Raw genomic sequence first — 7,004 nt, 5'->3', positions numbered from 1 at the left:
CTTTGCACCTTATAAGAGTCACTTGCCATCATATATCGGTACAATTAACATATTAACATCATGTACGTGCAATTAGAAATCCTTTTACCACCTCTTAGTGCCACATTCATACAAGTCAATTTTGGTCCACATTTCGGTTCTAATTAACCATGTAAGTCACTTTTCACCATATTAAAGTCATTTTGCACACTATATGAGTCACTTTCCACCATATATTTGTATAATTAACATGTTAACATCTTATACATCCAATTTAACATCCTTTTATTACCTCTTAATTCCACTTTCATACAAGTCAATTTTGTTCCACATTTTGGTTCTAATCAACCATGTAACTAACTTTTCACAATATTAGAGTCATTTTGTACCTTATAAGTGTCACTTTCCACCATATATATACAAAATTTAACATGTTAACATCATATACATCCAATTTGACATCCATTTACTACCTATTAATGCCAATTTCAAACAAGTTAATTTTTTACCACATTTTGGCTCTAATCAACCATGTAAGTCAATTTTCACCATATTAGAGTTACTTTGCACCCTATAAGAGTCATTTGACACCATATATTGATAAAATTAACATGTTAATATCATGTACATGCAATTAGACATCCTTTAACCACCTCTTGGTACCTCTTTCTTACAAGTCAATTTTGGGCCACATTTTGGCTCTAATCAAACATGTAAGTGACTTCTCACAATATTAGAGTCACTTTGCACCTTATAAGAGTCACTTGCCATCATATATCGGTACAATTAACATGTTAACATCATGTACATGCAATTAGAAATCCTTTTACCACCTCTTAGTGCCACATTTATACAAGTCAATTTTGATCCACATTTTGGTACTAATTAACCATGTTAGTCACTTTTCACCATATTAGAGTCACTTTGCACCCTATAAAAGTCACTTTCAACGATATATACAACAATTGACATGTTAACATCATATACATCCAATTTGACATCCTTTTACCACCTATTAATGCCACTTTCATACAAGTTAATTTTGTTCCACATTTTGGCTCTAATCAACCATGTAAGTCACTTTTCACCATATTAGAGTCACTTTGCACCCTATAAGAGTCACTTCCCATCATATATTGATACAGTTAACATGTTAACATCATGTACATGCAATTACACATCCTTTAACCACCTCTTGGTACCCCTTTCTTACAAGTCAATTTTGAGCCACATTTTGGCTCTAATCAAACATGTAAGTGACTTCTCACAATATTAGAGTCACTCTGCACCTTATAAGAGTCACTTGCCATCATATATCGGTATAATTAACATGTGAACATCATGTACATGCAATTAGAAATCCTTTTACCACCTCTTAGTGCCACATTCATACAAGTCAATTTTGGTCCACATTTTGGTTCTAATTAACCATGTAAGTCACTTTTCACCATATTAGAGTCATTTTGCACACTATATGAGTCATTTTCCACCATATATTTGTATAATTAACATGTTAACATCATATACGTCCAATTTAACATCCTTTTATTACCTCTTAATTCCACTTTCATACAAGTCAATTTTGTTTCACATTTTCATTCTAATCAACCATGTAACTCACTTTTCACAATATTTGAGTCATTTTGTACTTTATAAGTGTCACTTTCCACCATATATATACAAAATTTAACATGTTAACATCATATACATCCAATTTGAGGTCCATTTACCACCTATTAATGCCACTTTCATACAAATTAATTTTGTACCGCATTTTGGCTCTAATCAACCATGTAAGTCAATTTTCACCATATTAGAGTTACTTTCCACCCTATAAGAGTCACTTGACACCATATATTGATAAAATTAACATGTTAATATCATGTACATGTAATTAGACATCCTTTAACCACCTCTTGGTACCTCTTTCTTACAAGTCAATTTTGGGCCACATTTTGGCTCTAATCAAACATGTAAGTGACTTCTCACAATATTAGAGTCACTTTGCACCTTATAAGAGTCACTTGCCATCATATATCGGTACAATTAACATGTTAACATCATGTACATGCAATTAGAAATCCTTTTACCACCTCTTAGTGCCACATTTATACAAGTCAATTTTGGTCCACATTTTGGTACAAATTAACCATGTTAGTGACTTTTCACCATATTAGAGTCACTTTGCAGCCTATAAAAGTAAATTTCCACCATATATAGAACAATTGACATGTTAACATCATATACATCCAATTTGACATCCTTTTAGCACCTATTAATGCCACTTTCATACAAGTTAATTTTGGTCCACATTTTGGCTCTAATGAACCATGTAAGTCACTTTTCACCATATTAGAGTCACTTTGCACCCTATAAGAGTCACTTACCATCATATATTGATACAGTTAACATGTTAACATCATGTACATGCAATTACACATCCTTTAACCACCTCTTGGTATCCCTTTCTTACAAGTCAATTTTGAGCCACATTTTGGCTCTAATCAAACATGTAAGTGACTTCTCACAATATTAGAGTCACTTTGCACCTTATAAGAGTCACTTGCCATCATATATCGGTATAATTAACATGTTAACATGATGTACATGCAATTAGAAATCCTTTTACCACCTCTCAGTGCCACATTCATACAAGTCAATTTTGGTCCACATTTTGGTTCTAATTAACCATGTAAGTCACTTTTCACCATATTAAAGTCATTTTGCACACTATATGAGTCACTTTCCACCATATATTTGTATAATTAACATGTTAACATCATATATGTCCAATTTAACATCCTTTTATTACCTCTTAATTCCACTTTCATACAAGTCAATTTTGTTTCACAGTTTGGTTCTAATCAACCATGCAACTCACTTTTCACAATATTAGAGTCATTTTGTACCTTATAAGTGTCACTTTCCACCATATATATACAAAATTTAACATGCTAACATCATATACATCCAATTTGACATCCTTTTACCACCTATTAATGCCACTTTCACACAAGTTAATTTGGTTCCACCTTTTGGCTCTAATCAACCATGTAAGTCACTTTTCACCATATTAGAGTCACTTTGTACCCTATAAGAGTCAATTGTCATCATATATTGATACAGTTAACATGTTAACATCATGTACATGCAATTATACATCCTTTAACCACCTCTTGGTACCCCTTTCTTACAAGTCAATTTTGAGCCACATTTTGCCTCTAATCAAACATGTAAGTGACTTCTCACAATATTAGAGTCACTTTGCACCTTATAAGAGTCACTTGCCATCATATATCGGTACAATTAACATGTTAACATCATGTATATTCAATTAGAAATCATTTTACCACCTCGTAGTGCCACATTTATACAAGTCAATTTTGGTCCACATTTTGGTACTAATTAACCATGTTAGTCAATTTTCACCATATTAGAGTCACTTTACACCCAATAAAAGTCACTTTCCACCATATATAGAACAATTGACATGTTAACATCATATACATCCAATTTGACATCCTTTTACCACCTATTAATGCCACTTTCATACAATTTAATATAGTTCCACATTTTGGCTCTAATCAACCATGTATGTCACTTTTCACCATATTAGAGTAACTTTGCACCCTATAGGAGTCACTTGCCATCATATATAAATACAGTTAACATGTTAACATCATGTACATGCAATTAGACATCCTTTAACCACCTCTTGGTACCTCTTTCTTACAAGTCAATGTTGAGCCACATTTTGGCTCTAATCAAACATGTAAGTGACTTCACACAATATTAGAGTCACTTTGAACCATATAAGAGTCACTTGCCATCATATATCGGTACAATTAACATGTTAACATCATGTACATGCAATTAGAAATCCTTTTACCACTTCTTAGTGCCACATTCATACAAGTCAATTTTGGTCCACATTTTGGTTCTAATTAACCATGTAAGTCACTTTTCACCATATTAGAGTCATTTTGCACCCTATATGAGTCACTTTCCACCATATATTTGTATAATTAACATGTTAACATCATATACATCCTATTTAACATCCTTTTATTACCTCTAAATTCCATTTTCATACAAGTCAATTTTGTTTCACATTTTGGTTCTAATCAACCATGTAACTCACTTTTTACAATATTTGAGTCATTTTGAATCTTATAAGTGTCACTTTCCACCATATATTTACATAATTAACATGTTAACATCATATACATCCAATTTGACATCCATTTACCCCCTGTTAATGCCACTTTCATGAAAGTTAATTTTATACCACATTTTGGCTCTAATCAACCATGTAAGTCAATTTTCACCATATTAGAGTTACTTTGCACCCTATAAGAGTCACTTGACACCATATATTGATAAAATTAACATGTTAAGATCATGTACATGCAATTAGACATCCTTTAACCACCTCTTGGTACCCCTTTCTTACAAGTCAATTTTGGGCCACATTTTGGCTCTAATCAAACATGTAAGTGACTTCTCACAATATTAGAGTCACTTTGCACCTTATAAGAGTCACTTGCCATCATATATCGGTACAATTAACATGTTAACATCATGTACATGCAATTAGAAATCCTTTTACCAGCTCTTAGTGCCACATTTATACAAGTCAATTTTGGTCCACATTTTGGTACTAATTAACCATGTTAGTCAGTTTTCACCATATTAGAGTCACTTTGCACCCTATAAAAGTCACTTTCCACCATATATAGAACAATTGACATGTTAACATCATATACATCCAATTTGACATCCTTTTACCACCTATTAATGCCACTTTCACATAAGTTAATTTGGTTCCATATTTTGGCTCTAATCAACCATGTAAGTCACTTTTCATCATATTAGAGTCACTTTGCACCCTATAAGAGTCACTTGCCATCATATATTGATACAGTTAACATGTTAACATCATGTACATGCAATTACACATCCTTTAACCACCTCTTGGTACCCCTTTTTTACAAGTCAATTTTGAGCCACATTTTGGGTCTAATCAAACATGTAAGTGACTTCTCACAATATTAGAGTCACTTTGCACCTTATAAGAGTCACTTGCCATCATATATCGGTACAATTAACATGTTAACATCATGTACATTCAATTAGAAATCCTTTTACCACCTCTTAGTGCCACATTTATACAAGTCAATTTAGGTCCACATTTTGGTACTAATTAACCATGTTAGTCACTTTTCACCATATTAGAGTCATTTTGCACTTTATAAGAGTCACTTTCCACCATATATATACAAAATTTAACATGTTAACATCATATACATCCAATTTAACATCCTTTTACCACCTATTAATACCACTTTCATACAAGTTAATTTTATACCATATTTTGGCTCTAATTAACCATGTAAGTCATTTTTCACCATATTAGAGTTACTTTGCACCCTATAAGAGTCACTTGACACCATATATTGATAAAATTAATATGTTAATATCATGTACATGCAATTAGACATCATTTAACCACCTATTGGTACCCCTTTCTTACAAGTCAAGTTTGGGCCACATTTTGGCTCTAATCAAACATGTAAGTGACTTCTCACAATATTAGAGTCACTTTGCACCTTATAAGAGTCACTTGCCATCATATATCGGTACAATTAACATGTTAACATCATGTACATGCAATTAGAAATCCTTTTACCACCTCTTAGTGCCACATTTATACAAGTCAATTTTGGTCCATATTTTGGTACTAATTAACCATGTTAGTCACTTTTCACCATATTAGAGTCACTTTGCACCCTATAAAAGTCACTTTCCACCATATATAGAACAATTGACATGTTAACATCATATACATCCAATTTGACATCCTTTTACCACCTATTAATGCCAGTTTCATACAAGTTAATTTAGTTCCACATTTTGGATCTAATCAACCATATAAATCACTTTTCACCATATTAGAGTCACTTTGCACCCTATAAGAGTCACTTGCCATCATATATTGATACATTTAACATGTTAAAATCATGTACATGCAATTACACATCCATTAACCACCTCTTGGTACCCCTTTCTTACAAGTCAATTTTGAGCCACATTTTGGCTCTAATCAAACATGTAAGTGACTTCTCACAATATTAGAGTCACTTTGCACCTTATAAGAGTCACTTGCCATCATATATCGGTATAATTAACATGTTAACATCATGTACATGCAATTAGAAATCCTTTTACCACCTTTGAGTGCCACATTCATACAAGTCAATTTTGGTCCACATTTTGGTTCTAATTAACCATGTAAGTCACTTTTCACCATATTAGAGTCATTTTGCACACTATATGAGTCACTTTCCACCATATATTTGTATAATTAACATGTTAACATCATATACATCCAATTTAACATCCTTTTATTACCTCTTAATTCCACTTTCATACAAGTCAATTTTGTTCCACATTTTGTTTATAATCAACCATGTAACTCACCTTTCACAATATTAGAGTCATTTTGTACCTTATCAGTGTCACTTTCTACCATATATATACAAAATTAACATGTTAACATCATATACATCCAATTTGACATCCTTTTACCACCTATTAATGCCACTTTCATACAAGTTAATTTTGTACCACATTTTGGCTCTAATCAACCATGTAAGTCAATTTTCACCATATTAGAGTTACTTTGCCCCCTATAAGAGTCACTTGACACCATATATTGATAAAATTAACATGTTAATATCATGTACATGCAATTAGACATCCTTTAACCACCTCTTGCTACCCCTTTCTTATCAGTCAATTTTGGGCCACATTTTGGCTCTAATCAAACATGTAAGTGACTTCTCACAATATTAGAGTCACTTTGCACCTTATAAGAGTCACTTGCCATCATATATTGGTACAATTAACATGTTAACATCATGTACATGCAATTAGAAATCCTTTTACAGCCACTTAGTGCAACATTCATACAAGTCAATTTTGTTCCACATTTTGATTCTAATCAACCATGTAACTCACTTTTC

The sequence above is a fragment of the Apium graveolens genome, chromosome 10 (assembly GCF_009905375.1).
Source record: "Apium graveolens cultivar Ventura chromosome 10, ASM990537v1, whole genome shotgun sequence".
NCBI lineage: Eukaryota > Viridiplantae > Streptophyta > Magnoliopsida > Apiales > Apiaceae > Apium > Apium graveolens.
Note: the sequence above shows the minus strand (reverse complement) of the source record.